Consider the following 20,344-nt stretch of genomic DNA (forward strand, 5'->3'; position numbering starts at 1 on the left):
ACAATTTCAATCCTATATCCTCCTATAAAATGAATAAATAATATGAATAATATGAATATGAATAATATACTGTTCTGTAGGATAATAGTATAAATAATATGAATATTATTTTTACTATTATCCTACAGAATAGTATATTACTATTAATATACTACTATATAATAGTATGTAACAAATTACAGTTAATACAGTTAATTGTCACTGCATATTATAGTAATATACTATTATATAATATGCAATGACAATTTACTATAGTTAATATACTATATAATAGTACATGTCTATATACTATGTCTATATACTATATAATAGTATATACTATATACTATATACATGTCTATATACTATATCATCATATACGTGTACTATTATATAATATGCAATGTGTATATAATATATATTACCTAATATGCAATAATATAGTATAAATATATTGTTATATAATATGCAATGAAAATTAACTGTATTAACTGTAATTTATTAACTATAAATTATCAATATTTTATATTTTCTAATGATCAGTCTATATTTTATAGTTTTCTAGGAATTTGCCCATTTTGTCTAAGTTTTTAGAGGTATAGGCATTAAGGTGGTAAAAACTTCCTTGTGTCTTTATATAATAATTATATACTATACTATTATATATACACTAGTATATATACTATACTATAACATATAAAATATGTATAATATAATATAGTATGTACTATATATAATATGTAATATAACAGTATATACTATTATATACAGATGAGTATATATAATACTATTATATATGGTAATACTAATTATATAATATACTTTATATTATAAAATATATAATATATAATATAAGATATATAATAAAACATATATGTAATATATAATATAATTAATAGCAAATATATAATATCGTATAATATGTAATATACTATAATATATAATATATTAATATACACATATATAAACATTACATATATAACCTATATTAATATACACTAGTATATATAATAGTATAATATCTTTTCTATAAATGTTGAAAGAATAATCTTTTCTCAGTTATATTTTTGGATTTTAAACAATCCTAGCATTCTTAGAACACATTTTATTTTGGCATTATATATTTTCTTTTCACATGCTGGATATATTTTGGTAATATTTTGTTTAGGAACTTTGCACCATATTCAATATTGAGATTGGCTTTGAATTTTCCTGTTTCCTATTGTCTGTGTCTGGTTTTCTGTTTTGGTTATATGAGCCTTGTAGATTGAGTTGGGGAGTGGTTCCTGTTTCACTAGTCTTTTAAGAAGGCAAGAAGGAAAAAAGATAAAAGAAGCAAGAGATAAGGATGATAAAAACACAAAACAAAAATATCAAAATAAGTCCAAATATCTCACTTTGTGTATACAGATTAAAATTTCAATAAAACATCAGAGAATATCAGAAAAAAAAAAAAAAAAGAGTTTGAGGAAAACTTTGATCTTTTCCTTTAAGGTTTGATCAAACTCACCTGCAACAGCATCTGACCTTTGGTATTTTCTTTGGGACAAGATTTTTTTAAAACAAATTAATTTATTAACTGTAAATTATCAAGATTTTATATTTTTTCATGATCAGTCTTTATATTTTGTAGTTTTCTAGGAATTTGCCCATTTTTTCTAAGCTTTTAGATGTATAGGCATTAAGGTGATAAAAATTTCCTCATGTCTATATATTTTTTGCTTTTATAAGGTATTGAGATATAATTGGCTTTCACTACACTTCACATATTTCAAATGTACAGTTGATGAATTTTGACATATGTATGCACCTATGAAACAATCATCAAAATCAAGGTAATAAACCTTTCCCTTGCTCCTTAAAGCTTCATTGTGACCCCAGATGATCAGCTCATCAATTTCCACAAAAAAAGAAGCCTATTGGAATTTTGATTGACCTTGCATTAAATTTATATTTGAGGAGAATTACCATCTTAATAAACTTGAGTTTTCCAGTTCATGAATATGATATAAGTTGCCATGTATCTAGGTCTTTTTTTCTGCAAGGTTTTATAGTTTTCAGTATAAAAGTCTTGAAAATATTTTGTCGGATTTATTTCTACTGGGGCTCAGAAAATCATACAGCAAAGTATGGCCCTTTGGTATGCTGAGTACTTTGAACTGAAGGACATTGGAAGGGCCTGAGAAGCAAAGTCCCTTTCTGGCCTTTTCCTGTTTTTCTTTCTTTTGCTTCCCTTCCCCCAACCCCAAGGCAGATCATAAAAACTAGAATTCCTCTTCTCCAAGGTGGGTTATAGAAACCAGAACCCCTCTTCCCTAAAGTCAGCCATAAAACCTAGATATATTCTTTTAACCTTCCCCCACCTTGCTGTGTAGGAGCTGGCCATGAAGAAATTCTCTGACCTCCGTTCTCTAGTAGTAGATCATAAGACTCTCATTTCAGAAGGGATCCTGCCCTATACCTCGGAGAAAGAAATGATACACAGGCCAAGAGTAATCTAAAAAGGCCTTCCTGTGTTATCCCACTCAGTCTATTACAATTAGGTCATTTGTTCAATTACATTTCTACATGGCTGTCCATTCTTCTTTCTTCATCAAACCTAAGCATAAAAACAGACAGTTTTCCCTAGATCTTTGGATTTTTATTACTGAAGGCTGCCATGTGATATAGAAGTTGATTAAATACATTTGTTATGCTTTCCTCCTGTTAACCTATCTTTTATTATAGGAGTGTCAGCTGTGACCCTTATGATGAGGAAGAAAGGTATCAAATCTTCTCTGCCTTACATTCTTTTTTTTTTTTTAAATCAGGAAAATCTAATTTTTTTAAATTATACTTTAAGTTCTAGGGTACATGTGTACAACGTGCAGGTTTGTTACATATGTATACATGTGCCATGTTGGTGTGCTGCACGCATTAACTCGTCATTTACATTAGGTATATCTCCTAATGCTATCCCTTCTCCCTCCCCCCACCCCACGACAGGTCCCAGTGTGTGATGTTCCCCTTCCTCTGTCCAAGTGTTCGCGTTGTTCAATTCCCACCTATGAGTGAGAACATACAGTGTTCGGTTTTTTGCCCTTGCGATAGTTTGCTGAGAATGATGGTTTCCAGCTTCATCCATGTCCCTACAAAGGACATGAACTCATCCTTCTTTATGGCTGCATAGTATTCCATGGTGTATATGTGCCACATTTTCTTAATCCAGTCTATCATTGATGGACATTTGGGTTGGTTCCAAGTCTTTGCTATTGTGAATAGTGCCACAATAAACATAGCTTTGATAAACCTGAGAAAAACAAGCAATGGGGAAAGGATTCCCTATTTAATAAATGGTGCTGGGAAAACTGGCTAGCCATATGTAGAAAGCTGAAATTGGATCCCTGTCTTACACCTTATACAAAAATTAATTCAAGATGGATTCAAGACTTAAATGTCAGACCTAAAACCGTAAAAACCCTAGAAGAAAACCTAGGCAATACCATTCAGGACCTAGGCATGGGCAAGGACTTCATGTCTAAAACACCAAAAGCAATGGCAACAAAAGCCAAAATTGACAAATGGGATCTAATTAAACTAAAGAGCTTCTGCACAGCAAAAGAAACTACGATCAGAGTGAACAGGCAACCTACAGAATGGGAGAAAATTTTTGCAATCTACTCATGTGACAAAGGGCTAATATCCAGAATCTACAATGAACTCCAACAAATTTACAAGAAAAAAACAAACAACCCCATCAAAAAGTGGGTGTAGGATATGAACAGACCCTTCTCAAAAGAAGACATTTATGCAGCCAAAAGACACATGAAAAAATGCTCATCATCACTGGCCATCAGAGAAATGCAAATCAAAACCACAATGAGATACTATCTCATACCAGTTAGAATGGCGATCATTAAAAAGTCAGGAAACAACAGGTGCTGGAGAGGATGTGGAGAAATAGGAACACTTTTACACTGTTGGTGGGACTGTAAACTACCTCAACCATTGTGGAAGACAGTGTGACAATTCCTCAAGGATCTAGAACTAGAAATACCATTTGACCCAGCCATCCCATTACTGGGTATATACCCAAAGGACTATAAATCATGCTGCTATAAAGACATGCTCACATTCTTAAATATTTAATGTTTTGTGGTGTCATTGTAATGGAATTACTTTCTAAATTTTATTTTCAAATTGTTTGTTACTAGGATGTAAGAAAACAATTGATTTTTGCTAAATTTATTTTCTAATGCTAATAATAGTTTTGTAGATCCTCTGGCATCTTTTTATACGACTATATAATGTGCTAATAGCAATAGTTTACTTTGTTTTTATGTTTTGTCATTTTTTTTATTGCCATATAACATTCGTTAGGACCTTTGGTACTGATATGGTTTGTCTGTGTCCCCACCCAAAACTCATCTTGAATTGTAAGCCCCATAATCCCCACATGCTGAAGAAGGAACCCAGTGGGAGGTGATTGGATCATGGGGGCAGTTTCCCCCTTGCTGTTCTCATGATAGTAAGTGAGTTCTCATCTGATGGTTTTATAAGTGTTTGACAGTTCCTCCTTCACATGCTCACTCCCTCCTACCACCTTGTTAAGAAAGTGTCTGCTTCCCCTTCCCCTTCCCCTTCTGCCATGATTGTAAGTTTCCTGAGGCCTCCTAGCCATGCTTCCAGTTAAGCCTGAAGAACTATGAATCAATTAAACCTCTTTCCTTTATAATTAACTAGTCTCAGGTAGTTTTTTTTTATAGCAGTGTGAGAATGAACTAATACAGATACTATGTTAACTAGAAGTTATAAAAGGGTAAATCTTTGCCTTTTCCCAATTTTTGGAGGGAAACAATTTATTACCATTACATATGATATTAGCTGCAGGTGTGTCAGTTTGAGGTATGTTCCTACTATTCCTAATTTGCTAAGGGTTTTTTTCCCTATCATAAATGAATGTGAAATCTTGTTCAATGCTTTTTCTGACAAAATATTTATATGCATTTTCTCCTTTATGTTAATATGGTGACTTATATTGATAGCTTTTCGAATGCCTCACCAACTTTGCATTCTCTAATAAATTCAACCTGGTCATAATTTGCTATCTACTATATTGAATTTGATTTGTATCATTTTAAAAGCGTTTTGGAATCTATATTTATGAGGAATATTTGTCTTCTTTTTTTTTTTGGAGACAAATGATATTAAGATTATGTTACTTTCTCCTTTTTTAAACTTTTCTGAAAAAATTTATGTTAAACGTTTCCTTGAATGTTTGATAGAATTAACCACCAGAAGAATATGGGCCTGAAGTTTTATTTTTGAGAGTTTTCTTTCTGATCTGTCTTGGTGAATCTCCTATGAGTGTTTGGAAAGAATGAATGTTCTGCTGTTGTTGGATGCAGTGTTCAATAAATGTTAGTTAGATCAAGGTGGTTGATGAGTTTGTTCAGACCTAAGCTTTACTGCTGTTTCATTTACTTTTCCTATAAATTGCTGGGAGAATGGTGTTAACACTCTCTTTTTATAGTTGTGGAATTATCTATTTATATCTTTAGTACTTTCATTTTTATCTTTTTTATAATTTGGGGCTTTTAAAATTAGGTATACATATGTATAATTGCTAGACTTTCATCATGAATTATACCCTTTATGATTAGTAAATGTTTCTCTTTGTCTCTGGTGTTACTCTTTGTATTGAGTTCTATTTCATTTAATATTAGTACAGCTACTCTAGAGGGAGGAATATACAGCCTTCTTGTGTTTTCAGTTGTGCACTGTAAACATCTTTTTTTTTTGGTATCTACTCGCAACCATCTTTTTCTACTCTTATATTAAAATATGTCTCTTGTGAGCAGCATGTAATTAAGATTTGTGTTTTTTTCTATCCTTTCTGTCAATCTCTGCTTTGTTTTTTTTCTCATCAAGTCTTGGCATAAATCTCTGCTGTTTAGGTGAATTGTTGAGACCAATAACATTTATTGTAACTTTTGATATGGTTGGATTTAGGTATGCCATTTTATTTTTGTTTCTTTATTTGTCACCTGTATTTTTTTGTTTCTATTTTCTTGCTTTCTTTTGTATTATTTAAACATTGATTGAATTCTGTACTAATGCTTATATTAGATTTTGTTGCTAATTTTTATTGTATTATAATAAAATCTACATAACTAACTTTGTAATATAATTTGAAATCAGAAAATGTGATGCCTTGAGCTTTGTTCTTTTTTCGCAGGATTGCTTTGGCTATTTATGGCCTTTTGTAATTCTATATAAATTTTAGAATTGTTTTTTTCTATTTCTGTGAAAAATGCTATATTAGTCTATTCTCACACTGCTAATGAAGACAAACCTGAAATTGGGTAATTTATAAAGGAAAGAGCTTTAATTGACTTACAGTTCCACATGCCTGGGGAGGCCTCACAATCACAACTGAAGGCAAATGAAGAGCAAAATCATGACTTACATAGCAGAAGGCAAGAGAGTTTGTGCAGGGAACTCCCATTTATAAAACCATCAGATCTCATGAGACTTATTCCCTATCAGGAGAACAGTATGGGTAAAACCACACTCATGATTCAGTTATCTCCACCTGACCCTGCCCTTGACACATGGGGATTATTAGAATTCAAGGTGAGATTGGGGTGGGGACACAGAGCCAAACCATATCAAATGCCATTGGAATTTTGATAGGGATTGTATTTTGATAGGGATATTTTACTTATTTCTGTTTACTTATTTCTGTGATTGTTTTGAGCAGTGTGGACATACATGCACTAAGTTTTTAATTTCAGATTTTATCTTTATGTTCTAAAATTTCCATTTAGTTCTTTATATTTTCTATTTTTCTACTATGTCTTATCTACTTTTTTCATCAAAATAGCAGGGTGTTGTTTCTAAAAACCAAGTTTGGACTTATTTATTTCTCAATTGAATCTTTGTTTTCTGTTTCTTTAGTAAGGTTTCTTCCTCTATCCCATAGTACATATTTATAATAGCTGCTTTAAAGGTTTTACCTGATTATTCTAACATTTGGAATATCTTGGAATTGGCTTGTGTAGATTTTTTTTCTTGAGAACAGGCTACAATTTTGGATTTTATGTTGCGTATTTTTAATATTTTGCTGTATAGACTACAGATTAAGTTATGATCCTCAGGATAATGTTGGTATTTTTATTCTAGTAGGCAATCAACACATTTAGGTTTCTGCAGTGAGGTTTGTCTCTCATTCTGTGTTTTGTGTTCAAACCTCAGTAAGTTTTCATATTATTCTGGTTAAGTCTTTCAAAGGCATGCACAGTTTAGGAGTTGGGTGGATATTTTTGTGAGTTTATATATAACACTAGGGGATATTCTTCTTTGGCTCTGTATTAGTCTATTTTCACACTACTATAAAGACATACCTGAGACTGAGTAATTTATAAAGAAAAAAGTTCTAATTGACTCATGGTTATGCATGACTGGGGAGGCCTCAGGAAACTTATAATCATGGCAGAAGGGGAAGCAGGCACATCTTACATGCCAGCAGGTGAGAGAGCATGCTTGAGAGCACAGAAAAATCTACTATTTATAAACCATCAGATCTCGTGAGAATTTACTCACTATCCTGAGAACAGCATGGGGGAAACTGTCCCCCTAATCCAATCACTTCCCACCAGGTTCCTCCCTCAAAACCTGGGGATTACAATTCAAGATGAGATTTGGGTGGGGATACAAAGCCTAACCATTTCAGGCTCTATCTCCTAAGATGTTTCCCCTCATTTCTCCTGTTCACAAGGGCTTTCCCTGCTTCCATTAGCAATAATTATAGTGGGCTTTTTGTATTTGTATTAGCTGTATTAGCTGTTTGGGTAGCACTTATCTATGATTGTGACAAAACCTTCCAGGAAAGTCTTGTAAAGAAAAATCCTGAGAAAACTTATCCTCATGCAGGTTGCTTCCTCATATTTAGATGCCCTTGAACAATATTCATGTTTTTGTTTACTTTTCAGAGACTGTAGTTTATTTTGGATATTTTCTACAATTTTTAGTTAAAATCAGAGGAAGGAATGGGCCATAGGAGGCTTCCATCACTGTAGCAAAAGCAGAATTTGTTTAGTTTTGTCTCTTACTTCTGCCATATCTATAATTTTGTCTCCTTTGTGGCTGGATATTTTACTTATTTCTGTTTGTTTTTAAATGAAACTTGCAAGGTATTTGGTATCTTAGTAGTTGCTTTAAAAAACCAAGTTTGACCTCATTTATTTCTCAACTGAATCTTTGTTTTCTGTTTTTCTAATTTCTGGTTTTATATTAATTATTATTTCCTTCTACCATATTTAAGTGTTTCTTTTCATACATTTAAGAATTTTCTAAAATGAGGAATTTAGCTAATTAATTTCAACTTCTTTATATTAAAACATAAACATTTAAACTTCTAAAGTTCTCCTTAAGCACTGTTTTTATTATACCCTATGAAATATAAAATGCAGCATCAAAAATATTATTTAGTCGTACTTTTACATTTGTATGAATTTTTTGTTGCATAAGTTATTTAGAAGTGTGTTTTGAAAATTTCGAATACAGGTCTTAGATACTTTATCTTTTCATTATTATTATTTCTAGTTGAATTGCCTTGGAGTAAAGAAACTTCCTTCTCTGAAGTTTGCTTTATGATCAAATGTGTGGTAAATTATTATAAATTTGATACAAGTGAAGGAAAACTTACATAATGTTAGATATTCAGGTACTGGAATACCCAGTTGTTCTTGATGGTTATCAATTTAAAGTGAAAAATGGGGGTTAAACTGTTTAATTTCTCAATCAATTTTCAGATTTCTATTTAGAAGTCCAAAGAAAAATACAATGATGTTCATTCTGTTTTTAAACAAATAACAAAAAGGAAGAGAAATATAGACAAAATTTGGATAGTGTTTGCAAGACATATGAGGATGTGGATGGACTGCTGGGACATGGATCTAGGCTACGTTAGGAGGGAAGTGTTGCAGTGTGCAGGAGGATGGCTGCAGAGAGATGAGAGTGGAGAAAATGAATTGGAATACAGGACGTATCAATCAAAGAGTATGATGTTTACATTGAAGTTTCAGAGATGGTGGAGTTACTGCAATTGCAGTTTGTGGGTTGGAGAACAGATGGGTTGGAAAAAAACATTATTGGAGGTGATATAGGTAATAAACTAACAGAAAGGAGAGTGGAGAGGTCACCAGAAGGCATATTTAAGACACCAAGAATGATTCCAACAACTGGGGAGAAATTTAAGGAAAGAAAAGATGAAAATGTTTTTAAATGATATATGCCTACTAAAATACAGTATGTAGCAAAAAATGAGGTGTGTCTTATTCATAAAATAAATGGGGTGACTGTCTAGAGATGAGAAATATGCAGTGGAGTGTGTTAATCTCAAATGGGGAGCTCCAACATGCACAATGAAAGGGATCCTTGCCTCTGTCGACCCATCTTCCTTCTCCTCTTATATCTGCAATTCTTACACCAATCTCTGAACATTCATAATAATTTCCTTTCCCAACTGATATGGTTTGGCTGTGTCCCCACCCAAATCTCCACTTGAATTGTATCTCCCAGAATTCCCACGTGTTGTGGGAGGGACCAAGGGGGAGGTAACTGAATCATGGGGGCCGGTCTTTTCTGTGCTGTTCTTTGATAGTAAGTCTCACGATATCCAATGGGTTTATCAGGGGTTTCTGCTTTTGCTTCTTCCTCATTTTTCTTTTGCTGCTGCTATGTAAGAAGTGCCTTTTGCCTCCCACCATGATTCTGAGGCCTCCCAAGCCATGTGGAACTGTAAGTCCAATTAAACTTCTTTTTCTTCTCAGTCTCAGGTATGTCTTTATCAGCAGCATGAAAACTGACTAATACACCAACTTGCAATGATTGTTACTTGCAAAGTTTTCTATACACTGTTGGAACCATGTTTCCCATATTTTACCAAGTAATGCTAACTAATATCTATTGATCTCATAGCATTTTTCTTTTAATTTTTAAATATTTAATATTTATTCATTTTGAATGTGTGTCAACTTATGTTACCAGTTAAGATCTAAGAACACTGAAGGCAAAGGCCATACTATCATTTTGCTTTTATTTTGATAGCCCTTTGGGTATTTTTAGGTATATATAGGTACTACATGGATACTAAACAGTTCTTCAAATTTTTAAAACACTTTTCCTTTTTTAAAATGTTATTTTTTTCTCTCTTTTAAAAAAATATCAGTAGGTTTTGGAGGAACAGGTGGTATTTGATTACATGGATAAGTTCTTTAGTGGTGATTTCTGAGATTTTGATGCACTCATCACCCAAGCAGTGTACACTGTACCCACTGTGTAGTCTTTTATTCCTCACCTCCTCCCTTTCTTCCCCCTCCAGTCCCCAAAGTCCACTGTATTATTCTTATGGTTTTGCAACCTCATAGCTTAGATCCCACTTATAAGTGAGAACATACAATGTTTGTTTTTTCATTCTGGAGTTACTTCACTTAGAATAATGGTCTCCAGCTCCATCCAGGTTGCTGTAAATGCCATTCATTTTTATGACCAAGAAGTATTTCATCATGGTGTGTGTGTGTGTGTGTGTGTGTGTGTGTGTGTGGTAGCAACAGCTTGAAATGTTTATTCTCAATAATGCTCTGGTAAGTCTTCTCAGCTTCATGTGGTTGCTATGCCCCCAGTAATTTGGGATCCCTGCCAACTTTAGGTTGGTTTAAATGGACAGGTTAGCATTGGCACTGGGGGACAGAATATCATTGAACATTTGTACAGTCAGCAAGGGTGCTACTTAGTAAACAAGTAGTACCTAAAGATGGAAAGCTTATGGTACCACAGAATGAAACAATACATAGAAAATTATCAGGAATTGCTGAAGTATATAAATGTATATATTTATATATATGTCTGTCTACCTTCATCAGTATTGATATGGCTCCGGTTAGTGGAGAAACATAAGGGCTCTTGTCTCATGCTGAATTAGATAAAACGACACGGACACATGTGGAGTGGTTTTAAGGAGTAGAGCGTTTAATAGGCAGGAAAGAAGGGAGAAAAAAGAAGGAAGAAGCTCCCCCATGCAGAGACAGAGAGAGGGGGGCCCCAAAGCCAAGAGAGGAGACCCTGAGTCTGGCTGATACCAGCCAGTTATATGAAGAGGCTGGGTGAGGCGGTGTCTGATTTGCACAGGGCTCAGGGGATTGGCTGGACCAGGCATGTCATCCAGGTAGCCGGCAAAAAAACTGGCCCTTCCACTCTAACCTTTCAATATGTGAATGCAGGGCACCATAATGCTCTACACACATGGGGATATGTGGGGGCGGTTATGTTGCCAGGCACATGTGGGGGCAAGGGCAGGAAGAAGAGGGCAGGAATTGCCATGTTTGGGTGGACCCAGTTTCTAATGGCCTGCATTTGCATGTCAAAGGTTGCCTGCTGGGCTGTAAGAGCTGGGGCTTTTCTGCTAGGCAAGAAATATTTCTGGAGCTGCTTTAAAAGAAACAACTTTCTGGCCGGGCTCGGTGGCTCACGCCTGTAATCCCAGCACTTTGGGAGGCCGAGGCGGGCGGATCACGAGATCAGGAGACCGAGACCATCCTGGCTAACAAGGTGAAACCCCGTCTCTACTAAAAATACAAATAATTAGCTGGGCGTGGTGGCGGGCGCCTGTAGTCCCAGCTACTTGGGAGGCTGAGGCAGGAGAATGGTGTGAACCCGGGAGGTGGAGCTTACAGTGAGCCGAGATCGTGCCACTGCGCTCCAGCCTGGGCAACAGAGAGAGACTCTGTCTCAAAAAAAAAAAAAAAACAACTTTCTAAGGACCCCTTTTCCTATCTGCCTAAAATTATTTGTTAATAACTCCTATAACAATATCTACATATATTTAGGAGACAGGAAAGAATTTTTTGTCTTTTGATGAGAACGAAAGGGCCCAGATGTGTGCATTTGTCTCTAACTCGAATGAAACATATGAATGTTTTCAGGATAAGGCATATCTCAAAAACCATTGCCTTATCATTCATACATGTATAGCAGAGAAAATAAATCGAACTTCCACTTAAGATTCAGTGTATATGGTAAGAATTATAGGTTTGATGATTACTAAAATATTCTGCAAATTGCAAATCTTTCAATGGAATAGGCACATGCTATTTCTGGTCATTTTAGCCACCTCCCTTTCTCTCCTTCCCCTACCCATCTTTTTTTTTCTAACAGAGAAGAGACTTCTGGAGACATATCTGGCTGAATTACTCATGCTGAAATCATATCTTCTGAACAAACTTTCTCTATCATGAACACATCTTCTGTAAGGACACATCATATGGCTGGAGACCAAACTTCCACAAGTGAGAATTTCTGTGACCAAGACTGGGAATATCTTTAAAAGGCTTGATCATATAAAAATATTGTTTTTATATATAGAAAGTTCACAAGTTGTCACTGATAACTTTGTAGTGGTTCAAGTGATGAAGAAACTGCATTGATTTTGCTATCTCAACGTAGACCTAAGCACACAGCACGTGTTCAACATAAAGTTAAACAAAAATATTCTTATAGGAAAATGACTGTTTTCACTAAGGATAAGGGTATGTATAAAAATGAAATCATATAAATTGTGTAAAAATACACCTGATAGGCAACATATATGGGCTGATTGAAAATATTTTTCTGTGAGTTGAAGAAAGACATAATTTGTATGAACTAATAGCATTTATTCAGCACTAACTGTGGTGAACAAAAAGAAGCATAAGATGTTGTTTTGCCCAAAGGGAGCTTTCAGTTCCATTGATCTAAATAAACTTGTATTACTATCTCATTTTTTAATTTATTTGGTTAATATAGTGAATTGTTTAGGTGAATGTGGGACAGAGCATCTAATGCACAAAACACAAACACAATTTACATTCTGCTTTGGAGGAATAAGCTTATTTGGCTTAATCAGAAAAAAATTAACAATGAAAAATCAAGACATTATTAGTCAAAAATTTTTAGTGAATTTAGGTCAGAATATCGAGAAATTTCAATGTGTTAGAGTTTCATATATCCCTCTCCTGTAAATGTATGTATACATTTCATCACTGCCATATACATATGTAACACACACAGACACACACATATACATGCATATATACACATATACACGTATGTATATGGGAGATATATACATATATAAACGTATATATATACACACAGATACATCTCAGCAAATTTTTGGTAGCATTTATAGTGTGCAAAACACTTTCTCATGGTTAATTACAAACTTTTTGTGATCTAAATATTGTTACCTTAAGTTTACAGATGAAGAAACTGAAAGTCGGCATTGAAATGAGTCTGAGGCCTAGTCCATTTGTTTCCTACTACAGAGACCTGCAGAATACTGAGAAAGAGTGTTGAGAAACCTTACGTGAGGCCCCACATTATGCTCTGTAATTCACAACCAGTGCTTTTTCCTTTTGGACAATCCCTCTTTATTAGGGTAATGTCTTCTTATTATCATCAGCTGTCTTAAAACATCATACATATATCCTCATTATTCTGGGGGCCACAAATGTCACTAGCAAGCATAATTCCATTTTTGGTTTTCTTAATGGATCTAATGATAACAATGTTTTTCTGAAAGATATACAACCCATAGTTTCTTTCCCTGGATTGGTTAAAGTAATAGTAGTTAGAGTCTAAAATCTGCTCTGATGTTGTCTCTTGATTTTTTTTATATCATTGAAGTTCTCTTTTGTTTTATCTTAGTGTCTTCATTTTTCATTGTCTATTTGGTTCAATGGAAAAAGATATAGAAACTTAGATATGTAGAGGATATTAATTCCAGTGAGCCAAGATCACACCACTGCATTCCAGCCTGGGCAAGAGAGTGAGACTCCATCTCCAGAAAGAAAAAAAAAGACACTTAACACAACTTATACAAACCTAGCTGGTATACCCTAGTATACATCTAGGCTGTATGGTATGGTTGATTGCTCCTAAACCACAAACTACACATCATGTTACTGTCCTCAATACTGCAGGCAATTGTAACATAAAAGTATTTGCATATCTAAGCACTAAAAAACTACAGTAAAAATATGATATTATAATCTTATGGAACCACTGTTGTGTACATGGTCCATCATTGACCGAAACGTTATGTGGTTCATGACGGTCTTTTGGACTCGTAGTAAAGTGCACATTAGTGTACCACCACATGAAAAATCAGAAAATTAACTTAACCATGTGATACCACCTCGGCCAACAAATCGAACATTACCAGCTTCTCTCACCCACAACCTTCTCTCTCTACCTAAAGATCTCTAGAATATTGATTTCTAACATCACAGATTAATGTTGCCTGATTTTGAATGTAATCACACTGTATAGATTATATTGTGTCTGATTTTCAAAAATATTGTTGATAAGAATCATTTTGTTATATTGGGGCTCAGAAAATGATACGTCAAAATGAAGGCTTTTCGAGAAAAGCGAAGTTTCTCTCTGATCTCCGCCCTCCTGTTGCTTGCCGCTTATTTTCCCCCAAGGCAAGTTATAGAAACTAGAGCTCCTCTCCCCCAAGGCAAGTCATGGAAATTAGAACCCTTTTTCCCCAAAGCCAGCCATAAAGCCTAAAATATTACTGTAACCTTTGCGCACCTTTTTGTGTAAGAACTGGCCATAAATAAACTAAGACCGGCCGGGCGCAGTGGCTCACACCTGGAATCCCAGCACTTTGGGAGGCCAAGGTGGGCAGATCACGAGGTCAGGAAATCGAGACCATCCTGGCTAACACGGTAAAACCCTGTCTCTAGTAAAAATACAAAAAAAATTAGCCGGGCGTGGTGGCGGGCGCCTGTAGTCCCAGCTACTCGGGAGGCTGAGGCAGGAGAATGGCGTGAACCCGGGAGGCGGAGCTTGCAGTGAGCTGAGATGGCGCCACTGCACTCCAGCCTGAGCGACAGAGCAAGACTCCGTCTCAAAATAAATAAATGAACAAACTAAGACCCTCATTCCAGAGGGGTCCTACCCTATACCTGGAAGAAAGAAAAGCTGTAATAGAAAAGGCAAGAAGACTCTGAACAGACGGGCCTTGCTAGGTTTCCCCTGTCTAGTACCATTAGTACCTTTTTTTTGGCCAATCACATTTCTACATGACTATTTCTGCTTTGTCAAATCTAATCATAAAATCAGAGAACTTCTCCTGTATTTTGGGGTCTGCATTCTGAAGGCTCTCATGTTATGAAAAACTATGGTCAAATTCATTTTTTATGCTTTTATCTTGTTAACTACCTGTCTTTTGTTAAAGGGGTGTGGGTCGTGACCCTTATGATGGGAAGGAAAGAGATTGCCCCATTTTCCTCCTTACAGTTACATGCAGCTGCATGCATTAGTTTTCATTGCTGTAGATTTCATTGTATGAATATACCACATTGTATTTATCCATTTTACTGCTGATGGGCATTTGGGTTGTTTTAAGTTTTTGCTTATTATAAATTATGCTGCCATGAGCATTGTCATACATGATTTTTGGGTGTATATGTGAATATACTTCTATTAGGAATTGCCTACAAATAAATGTGAAAATGCTGGATAATAAAAGGATTCATTCTGTATTTGTAGATAATGCCAAGCAGCTATCCTAAGTTTTACATGAATTTACGCTATGGCCAACAGTAAAAGAGTTCCTCAGGCTTCATGTTTGCCAACTTAGTGAGTCAATCAGAAATTTTTAAAGTTATTTTGTTGAATGTACGTGGGTATCATAAGAAACCTATAATTTGCATTTCCCAGATGACTGGACTATCTTCATAGTTTTTTGGACATTTAAATATCACCTTTTGTTAATTTCCAGCTTAAGTGGTTGGCCCATTTTTTATTAAGTCGTCTTTCTTTTTTCTTGCTTTATATATACTTGGATAAGAGCATTTGTTGGTTATATATCTTGTAAATATCTTCTCCTGTGCTACAGTTATCATTATGTTCTCTATTTGATGATTTTTCATTAGTATAAGTTATTAGTGTAATTTAGTTTATCAAACATTTTCTCTACAGTTAGCGTTCTTTGATTTTAAGAACTTCTCCTATCCTTTTGACCTGATGATATTTTATGTTATTATCTAAATGCTACATTCTAGAAGTTTTATTATCTTACCTTTTGTAATTAGAATAATAAAAGTGAGGTGAAATTGATATCTGTGTATGGAAACTGCCTTCTTTTATAGTTTGATAAAATTTTCTTTTGTTTTCCTTTTTAGTGTGAATACATGTTGAAATGTATCAAATATTTTTCTGCATTTATTGAGATGATCATATTTTTCTTTTTCATTTTCATTATGTGACAGAGTATGTTGAGTTTCTGTAATATTAAAACACCATTATATTCCTGGAGTAACCCAACCTTAGTCATATGTAATATTTCTATATTGCTGGATTTGGTTTGCCAGTATTTTGCTTAATATTCCAATCTATGTTCAAGCCAGTTTTGGTGTCAAGATTACACTGAATTCTTTAAATAAGTTAGAAAATATTCCTCCTTTTTTCCTTCTTGGAAGAGTTTGTACAGGTGTTGAATTTGCCTCTTCCTGAATATTAGTAGAATTCACTGGTGAAATGAGAGTAGAATCTACTAGTGAAAGCATTTTGATCTAGAGTTTTTTTTTCTGGAATTTTTATAGTTATGGATAGTGAATCCATGATTGTAAAAAACTTTAAAAAATTGTTCAGATTTTCTATTCATTTTTGTGGTAGTATTTGTACATTGTGTTTTCTTAGAATATTCCCTTTTCATCTAAATTTTCTAATTATTTGTATACAATTGATATAATATTTCATTATCTTTCTTTTTAATGCCTATAAACTCTGGTGATGTCTGCATCCCAAATTTTTGTCATGTTTATTCTTTAAAGTCTTGCCAGAAATTTATGAATTTCTAAAGTCTTTTCAAAGTATCAACTGTTGCATTTGTTGATAGACTCAAAGGTAACATTTATTTATGGGTCCATTGATTATTTTTCTTCATTATTTCCTTCTTTCTTTTTTTTTTGGTGAGTGGAAGTCATTTATTGAACATTTTAAAGTTTCTTGAGATAGTTGTTTATTATTTGGTTATCTGTTGCTGTGTAATGAATTATTCCAAAACTCAGTGAAACTATTTTTTATGGCTCTGTGGATTGATAGGGCTTAGCTGGGGTCTCTTGTGCTGTTATAGATGAATGCCATTTGGGGCTGGAGTCATCTGAAGCCTTGAGGGCAAGGCTACCTAACGTAGCTTCTTTACTCACATGTCTGATGCCTCATATTGGGATGGCTGGCATAGTTGGGGGCTGGCTGAGGTTTATCTTATCTCCACACTATTTCTTCACTGTGTATGGCTTATTCACAGCATGGTGATCTCAAGACAGATGAATTTTTTACATCTAGCTGGCTTGTGCCAGAGTGAGCACTCTGAGAGAGCTAGATGCAAGTTGTTCTAAGAGAGCATGGAGGAGAATTCTTTTTTTTTTTTTTTTTAAATCACTTTACTTAGGTATGATTGACAGCAAAGTGGAAGCTATAAGACTTTCTATGACCTGGCTCAGAAATCATGGGAATTCATGTCTGCTGCATTATGCTGGTAAAAAGTGAGTCAGAAGGCCAGTCCGAATTCAAGAAAGGAGACAACACAAGAATACAAGAATGTGAATAACAAGAGGCTGTTTCATTTTGAGATCACCTCTGGAGTCTAGCTATCAAACATTGTTTATTAAATTTTCTGACATATTTAAATAAAGGTATACATTTCCTTATAAGCACAGCTTTTTCTGCACTATCTAGGTTTAATATGCTGTATTTTATAAGCATTCAATAAAAATACTTTCTAAGTTCTATTCCTATTTTTTATGACCCATTGGTTATTTAGAAATATGCTTCTTACTTTCTAAATATATATAGATTCCAGATATCTTTTTATTTCTAACAGATTTCCTATGATCAGAAAATATATTTGCTTTAAATCCTTTGTTAATATCCTAGCATTTCTTAATTACGATATACCATGAATATTTGAAAAGAATGTGTTTTTGGCAACTCTCACAGAGTACTGTATATAATTTCATTAAATTTCTAAAATAGTATTATTCAAATCTTTTATATTCTTATTGAAATTCGGTTTCACTAAAAATTTTCCAATGATTATTTATTTAATAGCTTTATTCTTAATTCTGTTAATTTATTGTTTATATTTTAAGAGTCATGTGAATAAAGACAGTTTTACTTCTTTCTTTCCAATCTGGATAACTTTGATTTCTTTTACTTGCCTTAATGCGCTGTTCAGATCTTCCTTTTTAATGTTGAATAGATGCGCTAAGGAAGAACATTCTTGCCTGGTTCTTCATCTTAGGGGGAAAGCATCTAGTCTTTTACCGTTTAGTATGCTGTTGGTTGATTTTTTAGATAAAAATGCCCTTTATCAGATTAAGGAAATTCCTGCCCGTTATTAGTTGGCTAAGTTTTTATCAGGAATAGATGTTGGATTTTTTTGTCAAATGATTTTTCTACATCTATTGAGATGATTATGTAATTTTCTTTTTTAATCTTTTAATATGAACTACATTGATTTTCAACTGTTAGATAATCTTTGCATTCCTGAAGTAAATGCCACTTGGTCAGGGTGTATTATATTTTGATAATGTGGTTGAATTTAATTGGCCCATATATTACCAATATTTTGAGAACTGATGCATCTATATTCATGAGGGGCATAAGTATGTAGCTTTCTTATGGTGTCTTTGATTTAGTATCAGAACGATGCTGGCCTCAAAGGAAGGGTTCTACTTCAATTTTTCTGGGAAAGGTTTGTAGAGAATTGGAATTATTTCTTCCTTAAATGGTTGGTAGAATTCACCAGCAAAGCCATTCAGACCTGGAGTTTTATTTAAGAAGTAGCTCTCTAAACTGAAGAGGAAAATAATCAAAGATGTGTATGCTTCTATTGGAGCCTTATTTTATTGAATGTTCTCAACACTAAATTTTTTCTCAGTGAACCTGCAGGAGAATTTATATGCTCTATATATGCTGGAGCAATTATTTTACTGGTATTCTCAGGAAGCATAGATTTTATTTATCTCTGAGTCAAAATAAATTTCTAGCTGTATTACAAATATCTTTAACATTTAAACTGAAATGTTGAATATTTGTTAGCTCATTATCACATGCTTCTCTGAAATATTAGTACTCTTCTGTCTTGCACTTCTTTGCTTTATGGCGAAGATGTTTTCTTTATAATGTAACGAATTGGAGATTTTTTTCATTATTTAAAAAAAACTTTTCCTATGATGTTAGTTTTAAATTCTGTATCCTGGATAAAAACAGTTTTACTATGAAACACTGCTTTGGTTATAGATAGAACAAATGTTTTCTAAAACTACCAAGCTAAATGTACAAGACCATGATAGAACTTCGTTTTATTCAGTGATGCTAAAGAGAAGGAATTTAACCTGATGCCAAAATTTATAATAGAGAAAACATCATTCATGTTGTCATGTTGCCATTTTTATCTTGGAAACTTACTGTTATCTTTTTATACTATGCAGTTCTGGTATCTAGGTACCATAAAGTCTTCATCAAATGAGTGCTTCTATTATTCTGTTTCCCAACTCATTGATATAAAAGAGATTCCATGGAGATAAATTATGAGGCTAAGTTTTTTAAGTACAAAATAAAATGCTTCAAAGTCTTAAAAATCTTTATGTGAGGAAATTTAGGTTATCTTAAATATAATGGTCATATTTATAAGTTGAATGATTATTCGGTAGCAAATAATATAGTGAATGTACCAATGCTTTAATAGGCTTAATTAGTTTTAACATAAAATAATTTGACATTAGACCGTGTTTGGTTGCATAGTTTATGATTTTCTGTCATTCTGTAGGTTGTCTGTATACTATTTTGATAGTATCTTTTACTGTACAGAAACACTTTAGTTTAATTAGGTTCTGTTGTAAATTTTGGTTTCTGTTGCAATTGCTTTTGGAGACTTAGCCAAAAAACCTTCACCAAAGCCAATGTCAAGAAGGGTATTTCCTAGGCTTTCTTCTAAGATTTTTATAGTTTCAGGTCTTACATTCAAATCTTTAATCTATCTTGTTAATTTTTGTATATGGTGAAAGGCAAGGATATAGTTTCATTCTTTTGCATATGGCTAGTCACTTATTCCGCCACCATTTATTGAATAGTGAGTCCTTTCCTCATTGCTTGTTTTTGTTGGCTTTGTCGAAGATCAGATGGTTGTAGGTGTGTGGCTTTATTGCTGATTAAATGTGGCACATATACACCATGGAACACTACACAGCATAAAAAAATAATGAAATTATGTTCTTTGCAGCAGCATGGGTGGAGCTGGAGGCTATAATCCTAAGTGAAT

This window comes from Pongo pygmaeus, chromosome 6, assembly GCF_028885625.2.
Source record: "Pongo pygmaeus isolate AG05252 chromosome 6, NHGRI_mPonPyg2-v2.0_pri, whole genome shotgun sequence".
In the NCBI taxonomy this organism is placed as follows: Eukaryota; Metazoa; Chordata; class Mammalia; order Primates; family Hominidae; genus Pongo; species Pongo pygmaeus.